Genomic DNA, 13,680 nt, shown 5'->3' with positions numbered 1-13,680 from the left:
TATCTGCAATTTCCAAAAACTGCACACCTCCCGCTGCACATTTGGAACTTTGCAGCAAAAGATGAAGTATCCAGCTCCTTGGTAAACAGTTATTCTCTAATGTTTGTCATAATACGCTTGTCACGTAAAACATCTATATAAATAATAAAATGACACTCAGCATTTAAAATGATAGAGCACGGACAACCCCATCGGTTCGCATCCATGGGGACGAGGAAATGCCCCACTGAGTGCGGTGAGAAAGGCGGTGCCATTGTTGTGATGCCACCGCTACTCGGGAAGTTCGTCACTTCCCTCCAGCTCGGTGGCTGTGTTAATTAGTGTTTGTCTCGTCAACATGTCCGTGTGTGTGTGTGATTGGCAGCTCCATTATGAGCCTTAGACCCTTTATTAAAAAATAAAGAAACAAACGCTCATCACGTCTGTCTGTCTGTCTGGCACGTAAAATATCGCGAGATGACGGAATCTCACACGATTGAGAATTAAATGTCGTTTTGTCGTTATTTAATTGCAGACAATTAATTTAGGATCATTTATTAACACAATTGGGACACTCACAATCACGTGAGAGTGGCGATTCCATGGAATTTCCATGGGAGATATCTCGTGAGATTGTGAATTGGATGTTGTTTAACTTGACCGTGACTTCACGCCCACAATACGTTGGCATCACATTGATGGAGATCAATAATGTCCAAGGGACGGCATGGCCTGACTGCCGGAGAACGAGAGACAGCGAGATGATCAAACGGGGAACGTCATCGGCAAAGACATTCTTGAAGTCATATTTTCCATTACGTGGAATTTCCACGGTACCTGCTAGTACCACATATGTTAACCCTCCCCACGTCCTTCATCAAGATAGTCTGACCGCATGTCACTTTCCCATCATCGCCTCCCGCTCCCACCTCCATCTGTTGAGAGCACTCTAAATTGCCAAGCAGAATGCCAATCATGATATCTTGGTATTCCAAAGCTTTCTTGCATGGTACACCTTTTTTATCCCTTGACAAATCCAAGTTATCAAATTTTAGTGTGGGTGGAAAGAGAGGTTACAAAACTAAAAAAAAATTCTCACTACCACTCCCAAAGATGGACTTTGTCCATCATATTTATTTGACTTCAATGTGAAAATCATAACAACTGCGCGTCACCCTCACCTTTATCCCACATTTATCTCATCCTGGTTTTGCACCTCATATTGAAATTATAAGTGCCAATCATGTACAGCCTTTTTGGCTGCTGGTTGCATCATTGGTTAGGGACGCAGCTTTGCCACTGATGCAGTGCCCCTATTACCAGTACACTGGTGCTCATTTCGCCGACCTCGGAAGGTTGACAAGCCGAGTCAACCGCCTGGTGTTCATTCAGCGGCCAACGGAGCTCAAACTCAGGACCCTAGGATCCCAAGCCACCACGCTAACCGCAAAGCCAACACAAGCCTTCTCTCAATGGTGAAGAATCATTTTAAAAATTAAATAATTCTAGTATCCAGATCCGGATTCGGATCTTCACCAAAATTGAATCAATTCGTCCTTGTCACACATCCAACCTGTCCACCAAGTTTCGTCCGAATCCGTCCACGACTTTTTGAGATATCCTGCACACAAGCAAACAGACAAACGGTAAGGGGTGAAAACATAACCTCCTTCACCTTCGGTGGCGGAGGTAACAAGCTATGAAGAAGCTCAAACACAGCAAGAAGAGGAAGGGGGAAACCAGGGATGAAACAGAAATGGAACAAAAGGAAAAAGTGTGAGGTGGAGGGGATAGGACACAATAACCTGGAAAGGAAGGGAAAGACTTGGGGAGGGTGAATAAGGGTATAACAGATCATGAGTATTGGTATGGGCTGACCCGAGGTGGTGATGAATAGCCATCTTGAAGCCTTGGAGGGAAGAATGGGAGTGAACAGACTGAGGAAGTTGGTTCCACAGGTAAGAGAAAAGAGGATCAAATGAGTGGAGGTGAGCAGTGAGCCTGGATTTATGGAGTTTATCTCGAACTCGGTTACCAGAAGACTTTGTGCACCATGGAAAAAACCTGGGGAGGGGAGGGGAGGGACACAGAGCATGGAAAGAGCAGGGGGTTCAAGACCAAAGGAGGAGGTAGAAGACAGGCCACCGACCTGTCTGTGATATGAGAGTAATAGGCCTGGAGACTCAACTTCATCACGGGGGATTCCAAGGATTTGGAGGGCTTCGGTTCCCTCAGCATCAATAAATGTAGGTGTGAGGCAGGGGTACCACTCCAATGGTGAGAGCAGTACTCCAGTGAACTGTGAATGAAGGCCCTGTAAGATAATAAAAAAATTTAATTTGCCAAAGAAAGACTTTCAACGATGGAAGATGCTCAGTCAGTGGGTTGATTTGGTGGCCAATTTGAAAATATGGTTTGCCAAGAAAAATCATGAAGATTGTGGGGCCCAAACATTTGAGTGACTGAACTTCTTCAAGGTTTGTTAAGGAAGTAAATGGGAGGGTTCACCAGATTGTCCTTTCCAAAAACAGAGTGTGAGATTTGTCAGATTTGAAAGAAATATTCCATGAAGTGTTGAACCAGCTCCCGATTCAGTCATGGTCTTCAGAGAGGGACGAGGCTGTTGCTTGCCTATCTGAAGGATGAGGGATGTTACAGCAAAGAGTGGAGTTGTCAGCAAAGAGGTGAGCAGGATTATCTCGAGAATGGGAAAGATTTATGAAGATGAGGAACAGGTTGAAGTGCCTTCACGCACTCCAGCCTCGACAGGGAGAGTAGATGAGAGAATCCCGTTGAGAGCCACGCTCAGGCCACAAGAGTGGAGGAGGTCAGTAAGCCATGAGAGGAGGTGGCTTTGGATGCAATAGGCAGATAGTTTGGAGAGCAAGGCAGGTGCCAGACTGTATCAAATGCTCAATATATATCTGGAAAGACAGCTCTGATCTCATGTCTGACATTGAGGGCCTCCATCCATTGTTGGGACAGCAGAAACAGCATGTCCATTGTGGAGTGACCTGGTCTGAATCAGAAGTAATGGTTGGAGAAAAGGAAGGATTTGATGTCAACTGTGATTATGGATTACAGCTCTTTGCTTATAACTGGAGGTAAGCTTATAACTGGAGGTAAGCTTATAACTGGAGGTAAATGGGCCCACCTGTTAAAATAACCTGTTTTTGCACCAAGTTTGTGTAATGCAGTGATGTTGGCTGACTTCGAAGTTAACAGAAGGTGGCCAAGAGCAAATGACAGAGCGAACAGTGCAGAAAGGGCACGTGCAAGAGTGGCAGGGCATATCTTTAGGACGCGCGAGCTGATGTCATCCAGGCTTGTTGCAGAATCTCAGTCAAGAGTTCATACCAGGAACTTCACTTTCTCAGGTGAGAAAAACAGTGTCCAGGACTAGTTGGGTTCGATTTTGAAACAAACACAGAATTGGGACATTTGGCTTTGATCACAAACCAACCAAGGGAAGGGGTATGTCTCTCGGCATTGCTTACACTTTAAAAATGGAATCCTAATCTTCTTTGCAAACTTTCTTCCATGGGCACCCATTGTCCTCTTTAATGTTGGTTGTTTAAATTATTTTATCTCAAAGGCAACAATGACTTGTTATCGAAGGTCACTCTCCCTCATTCTTTCTTGTTTTCTGCTGGCAGCGTACTTTGTCCTTTACTATTTATTATTTATTTTCGTGGCTGATCTAAAAGTCTTGTTTACAATGTTTCACTTTCCTGATGTCACTGCACTTTGCTGCTGCTCCTTGTCTCTCTGAAAGATGAAAAAAAAAATTCCTCATCCTGCACCTTAAATATTTTTAAACTTGCGTCTTTTTTGGGTTGGCTTGTTTTGGTTTAGCATTTCCACACCTGTACCTATGACTTGTAATGTTGGAACCCAATGTTTTTGCATACGAGATTTCACCTGTTATTGCTTTTTTAAGATATTTTGTATCATTGAAGGTCCATGGTGGAACTTCTACATAAATCACATGGAGACATGAGAGTAATTATGAATTACAAGGACATGAGTAAACAACAGCCAAATCAGCACAGCACCGCATAACAAACAATCATCAAATACACTCAACACAGCAACTGTCCATCGTCAGGACCCATTACATTTATGATGTTTTTATATTTATATTTATCTTGTTTTTATATTAAAACCCATATGCGTTGTGTGTGTGTGTGTGTGTGTGTGTGTGTGTGTGTGTGTGTGTGTGTGTGTGTGTGTGTGTGTGTGTGTGTGTGTGTGTGTGTGTGTGTGTGTGTGTGTGTGTGTGTGTGTGTGTGTGTGTGTGTGTGTGTGTGTATGTATATATTGTGACGGATCTGGAAACCATATGCATTCAAACATGCAGATGTCCCAAGACTCAGTTATTCCGTTAAGTACATGTGAGACAGGTCCCTTCCTTTTGTCTAGTGGGAGAATCAAAGGTGTGCATTGCGATGTCCTTTTAGGTAGGTTATACATCTCACGACCATCCAACAAACTATCTAACGACCATCCAACAAACCATCCAACAAACCATCCAACAAACCCTCCAACGATCATCCAACAAACCATCCAACGAACCCTCCAACGATCATCCAACAGACCATCCAACAACCAACCACGGTACCTTCCAGCGCTTGCAACCCTCGCCTTGCTGGCCACAGCATACGGGGCAAAAAACGTCCAGTCCGCCGCTCCTTTGCGCTTCTACAAACGTTCCTTTTCAACATTGGATCTTCCCCTTGATGAGTCCACACGCATGAAAGGGGTGGGGGGAGGCCCCGCCCATAAAGGGCGGACCCCATGAAGACCCTGTTCAAATCAGGGCGGACGGTGACGTCTGTTTCACCAAGCCCCCGCCCCGTTCGGGGAGGTCCATAAAAATACGACCGATCCTCAGAGTGTAAGTTTTTTGGAGGAGTTGAGTTGGTTGGTGTACGTCGTGCGGTTTGAGCTGGAGTCTGGGGCGTTTGAGTGGAGTTCTGCATTTGGCTGGCATTTGTTGGAGTTTTCCTCTGCTCGGGTTCCTCCAAGGGCACGAGTCCCACGTGTGACTGTGGGCCGAGCCGCACAACCATTAGCTGGTGCCACACCGCGGAGCACCTCCTCCCTTCAATGTTCAGGTACCCAAGCAAACTGCGACCCCCAGCTCATCTCTCCCTCTCTGGCTGCGGGGGTCTTTTAATAAATCATCTGAGTGTGTGGGCCCATCTTGTAAGTACAAACTGCATAAGTGTTATTGAACATTGTAAATTCTTGCTTGTATATTCAGCAATAAGTCTTGCTCTGTGTCTTCTTTATTGCAAATAAATTACTGTAGAAATGTTCCCAGTTCATTTCCGTCCTTTCTTTCATCACTCCAGCATGGTTCAGATCTGAGTTTTAGCTGGGTTTTTGGTTCCCGTCAATCTGCTCATCCTTGCCGGCACGGCTTTGGCAGTTCCACTCGACTGCACCCGAACCGGAGTTGGTAGTAGGTAGTTGGAACTCTACCGCAGTTGGTAGAGTGACCTGGTTTGAGCAAGACGTTCCGAGGGCGTGGCTTCCCGGTAGATGACACCACGTAGTTAATTAGGTAAATTGGTTCTAGACAAAAAGACCCTACGCTACGTGGTGGAGGTATTGGCGTCCACGGTCGGTTCAGCGACCCACCGCCTCACGGAGTTATCCGTGAGCGACGGCCTTCAATTCCGGGAATCTGGTGGGAGACGACGTAACTTCCCCCACATCGTGGTCGTTCTCACCACCGGTCCCCGGTCCTTAACAATATATATATATATATATATATATATATATATATATATATATATATATATATATATATATATATATATATTCGCGGCACGTCGCCCACCGGACGAACAATTCTGTCGTGACCCTCTCTGAACAACGCCGGGAGCTAGTCACGGGTGGGGGTTTAACCTCACCACGATCGTGCCAATTGCCCACCCACGCAGGATAGGGTTGCTTGCCAAATTCGATCTACCTAAGTACCTGCACGAATGGTCGACCAGGCGATCGTACCACTCCACAGGCTGACTCCGAAAACAAACCGCTTAAGCGGTCCGTTCCGTGCTACAGTGATAACCGAGCGGTATTATCGTCGGCCTCGACGGTTCCGATTAATTGCCGGGATGTTGCACCCTCTACGAACCCCTTACATGAAGCAGGATGGAGAGTCAATAGAGAAAAGATGAAGCGAAATGGGCACAGTTCAACAAGCAAGCATTTTATTTCCCGGCACACGGAAAGCACGTATATACAGCCATACAGAATCAAAATGCACATAAAGCAAATGTAAGAGCTAAAACCGACTACGCGCACACACGGCAACACTTATACAGTTATACTTCACAGCCGGCGCCAACACACATTCACACAAAAGCAAAGGAAAGAAGCCACCCTCACAGACAAGGAGGCAGACCGGCCTGTAGGCCAAATGTGCGCGTGACCTGGGGGAGCGGCCAGGTCCGTGAGACCGGGGAGGTCTTGCCCGTGTCCTCGTGACGCGTTGGCGGGCAAGCCGCAAATGTGGCCGCGCCGCTGTGCCCCGACTCCGTGCCCTTTGGCGGGTTTCGTTGGCACCACGTTTGGGGTGGGGTGGGAACGGGGCCCCCTTTTGCACTATCTCAGCGCGGGGGAAAGGGGGAATTGTCGATGCCCTGGGGGAGGGAGTGGCTGGCTGGCTTGGGTCCCGCGATGAGACGAGCGATCCCCCACACCGCAACCTCGTCGCCGACCGCCGTCCTTCTTGTCTCAGACCCGAGCTCCCTTGCTTGCAGTTCCACCGCACGCACTCGACTGAACTCCGCCAACGTAACGCTCCTTGTCCCCAAGAGCAACCTCTCGACGACACTCTCCAAGCAACTCCAAAACCCAACTCTCTCCAATTCGCCTTGCGCTCGCCTTTTTATAGGTGGCAAGAGCAGCCAATATGCAAATTTTAGGATCAGAACGCAATTGGAGGCGGGGCCACGCCGCCCCCCCCCGGTCAGCCATTGGTCGGGCAAAAATGGGCGTGAACCTCTCCTGATCCTAAAATTTGCATATACGGACTTCACATACACACGCTTGGAGGCGGGGCCAATCCGCCCCGCGCTCGCCAATTGGACGGAGGGGAAGTGGGCGTGAAGCGTTTCTGATCCGAATTTTCCCCTCGGAAAGGCCGCCATTCGCGCTCGCGGCTCGGTGCTTTCGGCATCAATCGCCGAACGGGCCCGAGACAGCCCGACGTTCAGTATTCACAGGTGGTGCGGGAATGGCCGTAGAAGCGATGATGTGGGATGAATTCATGAAGGTAAAGGCGAAGGTGGTGGAGGGTCTTCTGTGGTGAGGGTTGGCGTTGTGGTTGTTGTCTGCGGGTTGGAGCGTGGTTGTAGTTGGTGACGATGGCTGGCGTGGTGGTTAAGGTGGTTGTTGTGTGATGGCGGTTGAGACGTGGTTGGTTCAAAATAACGACAGCAAAGAAAAAATGGCTAACTCAAAGCGTCGCAGCCCGGATGAATCACATAAATTCCCTCGATACACCAGGTTTGGGCTAACTACACATGTACCTATCGAGATATCTCACCTGAGAGCCCTTTATGGTGTAATGTGAATTTCCACAGCCGTAACACTATATATATATATATATATATATATATATATATATATATATATATATATATATATATATATATATATATATATATATATATATTCTTCTTCTTCTTTCGGCTGCTCCCGTGAGGGGTCGCCACAGCGGATCATCCGTATGATCCGCATAGTGATTTGGCACATGTTTTACGCCGGATGCCCTTCCTGACGCAACCCTGGTCGCCTCTTACGACACAGGGATAATATATATATATATATATATATATATATATATTGTTACAAACCTACGCCCGCCCGGTGTGCGAGTGACCGCTTTAACTAATAACGGCCGCTCGCCCACCGAACGGACAATTCAGTCGTGACTTTCTGGAACAACGCCAGAAACAAGTCACTGGTGGGTTCTTAATCCCACCACAGCCCAGTCCGTATTCTACCCGCGCGCGACAGGGTCAATCACCGAATATCGATACACCTAAGTATTCGCGCGTGTAACCTACCGAAGAACCGTACCTCGGCGAAGGCCTGTTTGTACACGAACCGCTTAAGCAGTTTGCTCCGTTCTGGGATAACCGAGCAGGTATTATCGCCAGACCTCGCCGGACCTGATTCTATTTATCAGTATTCAAAAACCAACTCGTATTCCGAAAAACAATATGGCACTTCAATGGGGGAAAATGACACGACGAACGGGGTACATTTAAATTAGCACATTTATTATACACAGCACTTATGCAAACAATCATGCAGTCATTCAGGTAAGCAATGATGGAAAGACACGCTTGCAGTTGTTTGTTGAAGACTGCGGGATGGGGACAAAGACACGGGCAAGGCGAAAACACTACAACCGACTATGGTTTATCATGTATGTACACTTAAGCAGGTTTTACTTATCGGACTCGGCACCACATCATGCATTCAAAGAAAAACCCCAGGAAAAAGACCCCCTCAAAGACAAGGGAGTCAGACTGGGCCCGTGGGCCTTGGTGACCGAAATAGCCCCACGAGACCGTTGCAGGTTACCTGCACCCTCGTGGTGCCTTGATGGGGCGAGTCACGACGTCCTGTCCCCACGGCAGCTAGCGTCGCCGCGGTTGCGCCCAGGCCTTGCCAAGCGGCAGGCGAGCTCTCTCCGGCTCTCCCCACACGCACGCGCAGGTTCGCGCGACACGGCAGCGCTGCGCCTCCAGCCCGTGTCTCCCTCGCGACGCCCGGACCTCCACCGACCGACTGACCGCTCCAAGCTACTGACTCGGACACGAGCCCAGATCTTCACGCAGCTCCGGCAGAAGTAGCCCAGGTCCTTCCGTGGCGTCCAGCGGCAGCAACAACTCCAGCGACGACAGAGAGAGAGAGCGGCAGCAACCCCAGAGAGAGAGAACGAACACTCCGTGTGCGCTTTTTATTACCCACGCTCCGCCCCTCCACTCTCCCCCTGCCCTCCTTCCAGAACATGCGCGAATCTTCCAGAACATGCGGGAACCTTCTCGGAGGAAGCGTTTTCCCGCCAAATCGGGGACGCTCCCTCGCCGCTGTATTTGTCTTCTTCCACAGCAGGGTGGAATTCACCGTGGAGACGCCATTCATCCAGGGAAGGGGGGAACGGGGGCCGCCTGCTTTCCCTCGACGAAGGCCAGGCCTCTGGCAACCGTGTGCCGAGGTAGAAACGCGGTGGTGTGGTTATGAGGGTTGTGGTTAAGGTGGTTGTGTGAATCAGTTGATCCAAAATAACGATAGCAAAGAATAAAGCTAACTGAAGATCACAGCCCTGTCCACACGAATAAATCCCATTAAACAACAGTGGGGAAATCTATCTAAACACACACTTAGCGATATAACTGAACTGAGGACCTTTATGGTCTTCTGCGAATTTCCACAGCCGTAACAATATGTATGTATATACATACATATATATATATATATATATATATATATATATATATATATATATATATATATATATATATATATATATACATACATACATACATACATACATACATACAGTGCCTGGAGAAAGTCTACATGCAGTTCAAAGTTTTCACCTTTTGTTGCCTTCTAGCCTGGAATGAAATTGCATTAAATCAGACTTTTTCCACTTTTATTTCCACATCGTAACCCACAACTTCCAAGTGAAAAACAAATTATACAAATTTCACAAAATTAATTAAAAATACAAAACTAGAATATATTGGTTGGATAAGCGTCCACCCCCTATATAATAGCAATTGTAAATTATCTCAGGTGTGACCAATCACCTTCAAAATCACACACCAATTTAATTGGCCTACACCTGTGTAAAATTGTAGTGATTCTGATTATTTCAGGATAAAATCAGCTGTTCCTGCAGGGTAGTGCATTTCGCAACAAAGACTCAACCATGAGCACCAAGGAGCTTTCAAAAGACCTCTGAGATAAAGTTGTGGAAATCACAGATCAGGGGATGGTTATTAAAATATTCCAAACGTCTTGAATATCCCTTGGAGCAGTCATGACGATCATTAAGAAGTGGAAGGCATATGGTATCACCAAGACCCTTCCGAGATTAGGCTGTCCCTCCAAAATGGATGAGCAAGCCAGTTGGAGACTGATCAGAGAGGCCACCAAGAGGCCAATGTGCATATATGTGGTGTGTATGTATGTGTGTGTATGTATATGTGTGTGTGTTTTTCTATTTGATTATGCATCCCTTCTGGCATTGTTGGGCATTGCGGTGACTGCTCAAAAGTGGTAGGATGGAGCATTCTGCCTTCAAATTACCCCTCGATCTGGCTACGGTCGATAAAGCGATGTGCAATGTGAAAAATGATTCCTGACTAGGTCTGCTCCTCAAACGCTGTAACTTGATCGTGTGGGACGAATGTACCACCTCGCACAAGCAGGCATTCGCGGTACTTGACCGAACTCTCCAAGATATTCGATAAAACAATACACCCATAAGTGGAGTGACAGGTCTTCTTGCTGGTAAATTTCAGACAAACGTTCCCCATAATTCAGCGGGGTACTCAAGCCAATCAAGTCAATGGAAGTCTAAAATCGTCATCCGTCAGTCCGTCCATCCATAAACACTTGCAACTTCTCTGAAACTACACACAGGATTTCGATAAAACTTGATCACAACCTTCATCACCCATGACGTACCAGAGTTTGTTCACGCTGTTTAAAAAATCAGAGTTGAAGGAGTTTTCCAGGAGGGAGAGGGAGGGGTTTTTTAAATATATATATATATATATATATATTTATATATATATATATATATATATATATATATATATATATATATATATATATATATATATATATATTTAATACCTTGTTGAGGCTCGTGGGAGAGCTAACATGTAACGCACAGCAGGGGGGGGGGGGCATGAGACAAGAGGGGCAGGAGTGGGAAGGACAAAACAGTGGGGAACAGAGATATCAGGAGATCTATGGAAGGGAGAGGGATGGGGTGGGGAACATGGGGTATACAAGATGGACATTACAGGGACTTTCAGGAAGGAAAGCAGGAAATTTGAAGGAGGTTGGTTTGGGGTGGATTAACGGGGGTAGAAAAGATCGGGGATTTGGATGGGGCATGATAAAAGGTGGTGGTGATCAGCTGTTTTGAAGGCCTCGAGGGAAGAATGGGATTGAATAGAGTGAGGGAGTTTGTTCCACAAAATAGGTATTTGCTATAATATTGGTTCATTGGTACATTTTGATGATTCTGTCCCACGTTGATCCCACGTATCTATCTATAATGATTCTGTCCCACGTTGGTCCCAGGTATCTATTTATAATTCCAGCAACCTCTGTGTGTCTGTCTGTCTGTCTGTGTCCGCTGTTTCTCGACAACCACTGGTCCGATCTAATTGAAACTTGCCAGGAATATTGCTGGGGACCCGAGGATGAGCCTTTTCAAGGTTTGATATTAATCGGACAAGCGGTTCCCAAGTTACGGCCATTTATTTTCCAACCAATGACAGGACACGGTGCTATGACGTCACGATTGACGTCACAATTCTTGTTTATTTATTTATTTATTTGTTTATTTTTTTTTGCACGTGCGGGCCCGTACCTACAGGCTTGCACGAGTATATATATATATAGATTACAGTAGATCTGAAACCAGTGACAGGTGTTGGAGTTAAAATAGTTTTTTCTTGTTTCGTGTTCACTTAGTTAACTTTATCGTCTGGAGTCTCGACTCTCGACCGTATCTGGACTTTGCAGTTCACGAGTGTTACGGGCAAACACACACTCAAGAACGAGTGGGATAACTTGGACGTTATATCCGTTCAAGGTGCAGAATAAACTTCGAACTTGTTAAATCCGATGTCAAAATGCTTTCAGGGTCGGGGGAAGCACCTTGTAGATTGTGTCCATGTAAATATGTTTCGAAAAGGACGAGCCGTGAGCGCTCAGGACAATCGCCGAAACACATTTTATCCGTTATATGAATTAACTCGTTAATTATGATGATTCCCATTGATTGGTGATTTACCTTGATTTATCACCGACAGAACAAGAAGATTTAAGTCAAACCAGTGCGTGCCTGTACGTGCAGCTTCGTTCCTTCGATTGGAGCCTTGAATATACATTCAGCTTTCAAACCTTGGGAAACACTTGGGAAACAGCTGAAACGGATGAAGAAGAACGATATCAAACCTTGAAAAGGCACATAGGTCCCCAGCGTCAATTGTGACGTCATATCAAACGAAGAAGAAGAATAATTGTGACGTCAATCGTGCAAAAAAACAAACAAATTGTGACGTCATTCGTGATATCATAGCACCGTGTCCCGTCATTGGTCGATAAATAAATGGCTGTAACTTGGGAACCGCTTGTCCGATTAGTATCAAACCTTGAAAAGGCACATCCTCACGTCCCCAGCGTCAATTGTGATGTCATATCAAACGAAGAAGAAGAAAAATTGTGATGTCAATCGTATAAAAAATTGTGACGTCATTCGTGATATCATAGCACCATGTCCCGTCATTGGTCGATAAATAAATGGCTGTAACTTGGGAACCGCTTGTCCGATTAGTATCAAACCTTGAAAAGGCACATCCTCACGTCCCCAGCGTCAATTGTGATGTCATATCAAACGAAGAAGAATTGTGACGTCAATTGTGCAAAAAAAACAAAATTGTGACTTCATTCGTGATGTCATCGCAACGTGTCCCGTCATTGGTCGATAAACAAATGGCCGTAACTTGGGAACCGCTTGTCCGATTAATATTAAACCTTGAAAAGGCACATCCTCAGGTCCCCAGCAATATATCTGGCAAGTTTAAATTAGATCGGACCAGCGGTTGTTGAGAAACGGCGGTCGCACACACACACACACACACACACACACACACACACACACACACACACACACACACACACACACACACACACACACACACAGAGACACAGACACACAGACACACAGACACACAGACACACAGACACAGACACAGACACAGACACAGACACAGACACACACACACACAAACACACACACACACACACACACACACATACACACACACAGACACACACAGACACACACACAAACACACACACACACAGACACACAGACACACAGACACACAGACACAGACACAGACACAGACACAGACACAGACACAGACACACACATGCAAAGACACACACACACACACACATACACACACACAGACACACACACACAAACACACACACATACACACACACACACACACACACATACACACACACACACACACACACACACACACACACACACACACACACACACACACATACACACACACACACACACACACACACACACACACACACACACACACACACACAGATTGCTGGAATTATAGGTGGATACACGCTTGTGCCGGAGACGTGATCAATCGCACAAAGTATATTGTAATTCGGGCGGTGTATTAGTTGTGTGTAATTGTAATAACAAGTCAGCTTTCTTGTGAAAACGCTTGAAAACAAAAATACTGCACCATTTATAATTTCTATGCTAAATACACTTATATGTTTTACCCGTGTTTAATTTTCATTTAAGAAGCGATTATTCGCGGCTCTCTTTGTTTGAACAAAGCAAAACCATCACGATGATTTATTTGTCGGTGAATG

Source organism: Eptatretus burgeri, chromosome 5 (assembly GCF_056783735.1).
Source record: "Eptatretus burgeri isolate ZD-2024b chromosome 5, Ebu_testis_v1, whole genome shotgun sequence".
Taxonomy (NCBI): Eukaryota; Metazoa; Chordata; class Myxini; order Myxiniformes; family Myxinidae; genus Eptatretus; species Eptatretus burgeri.
This window is presented reverse-complemented; position numbering follows the sequence as displayed.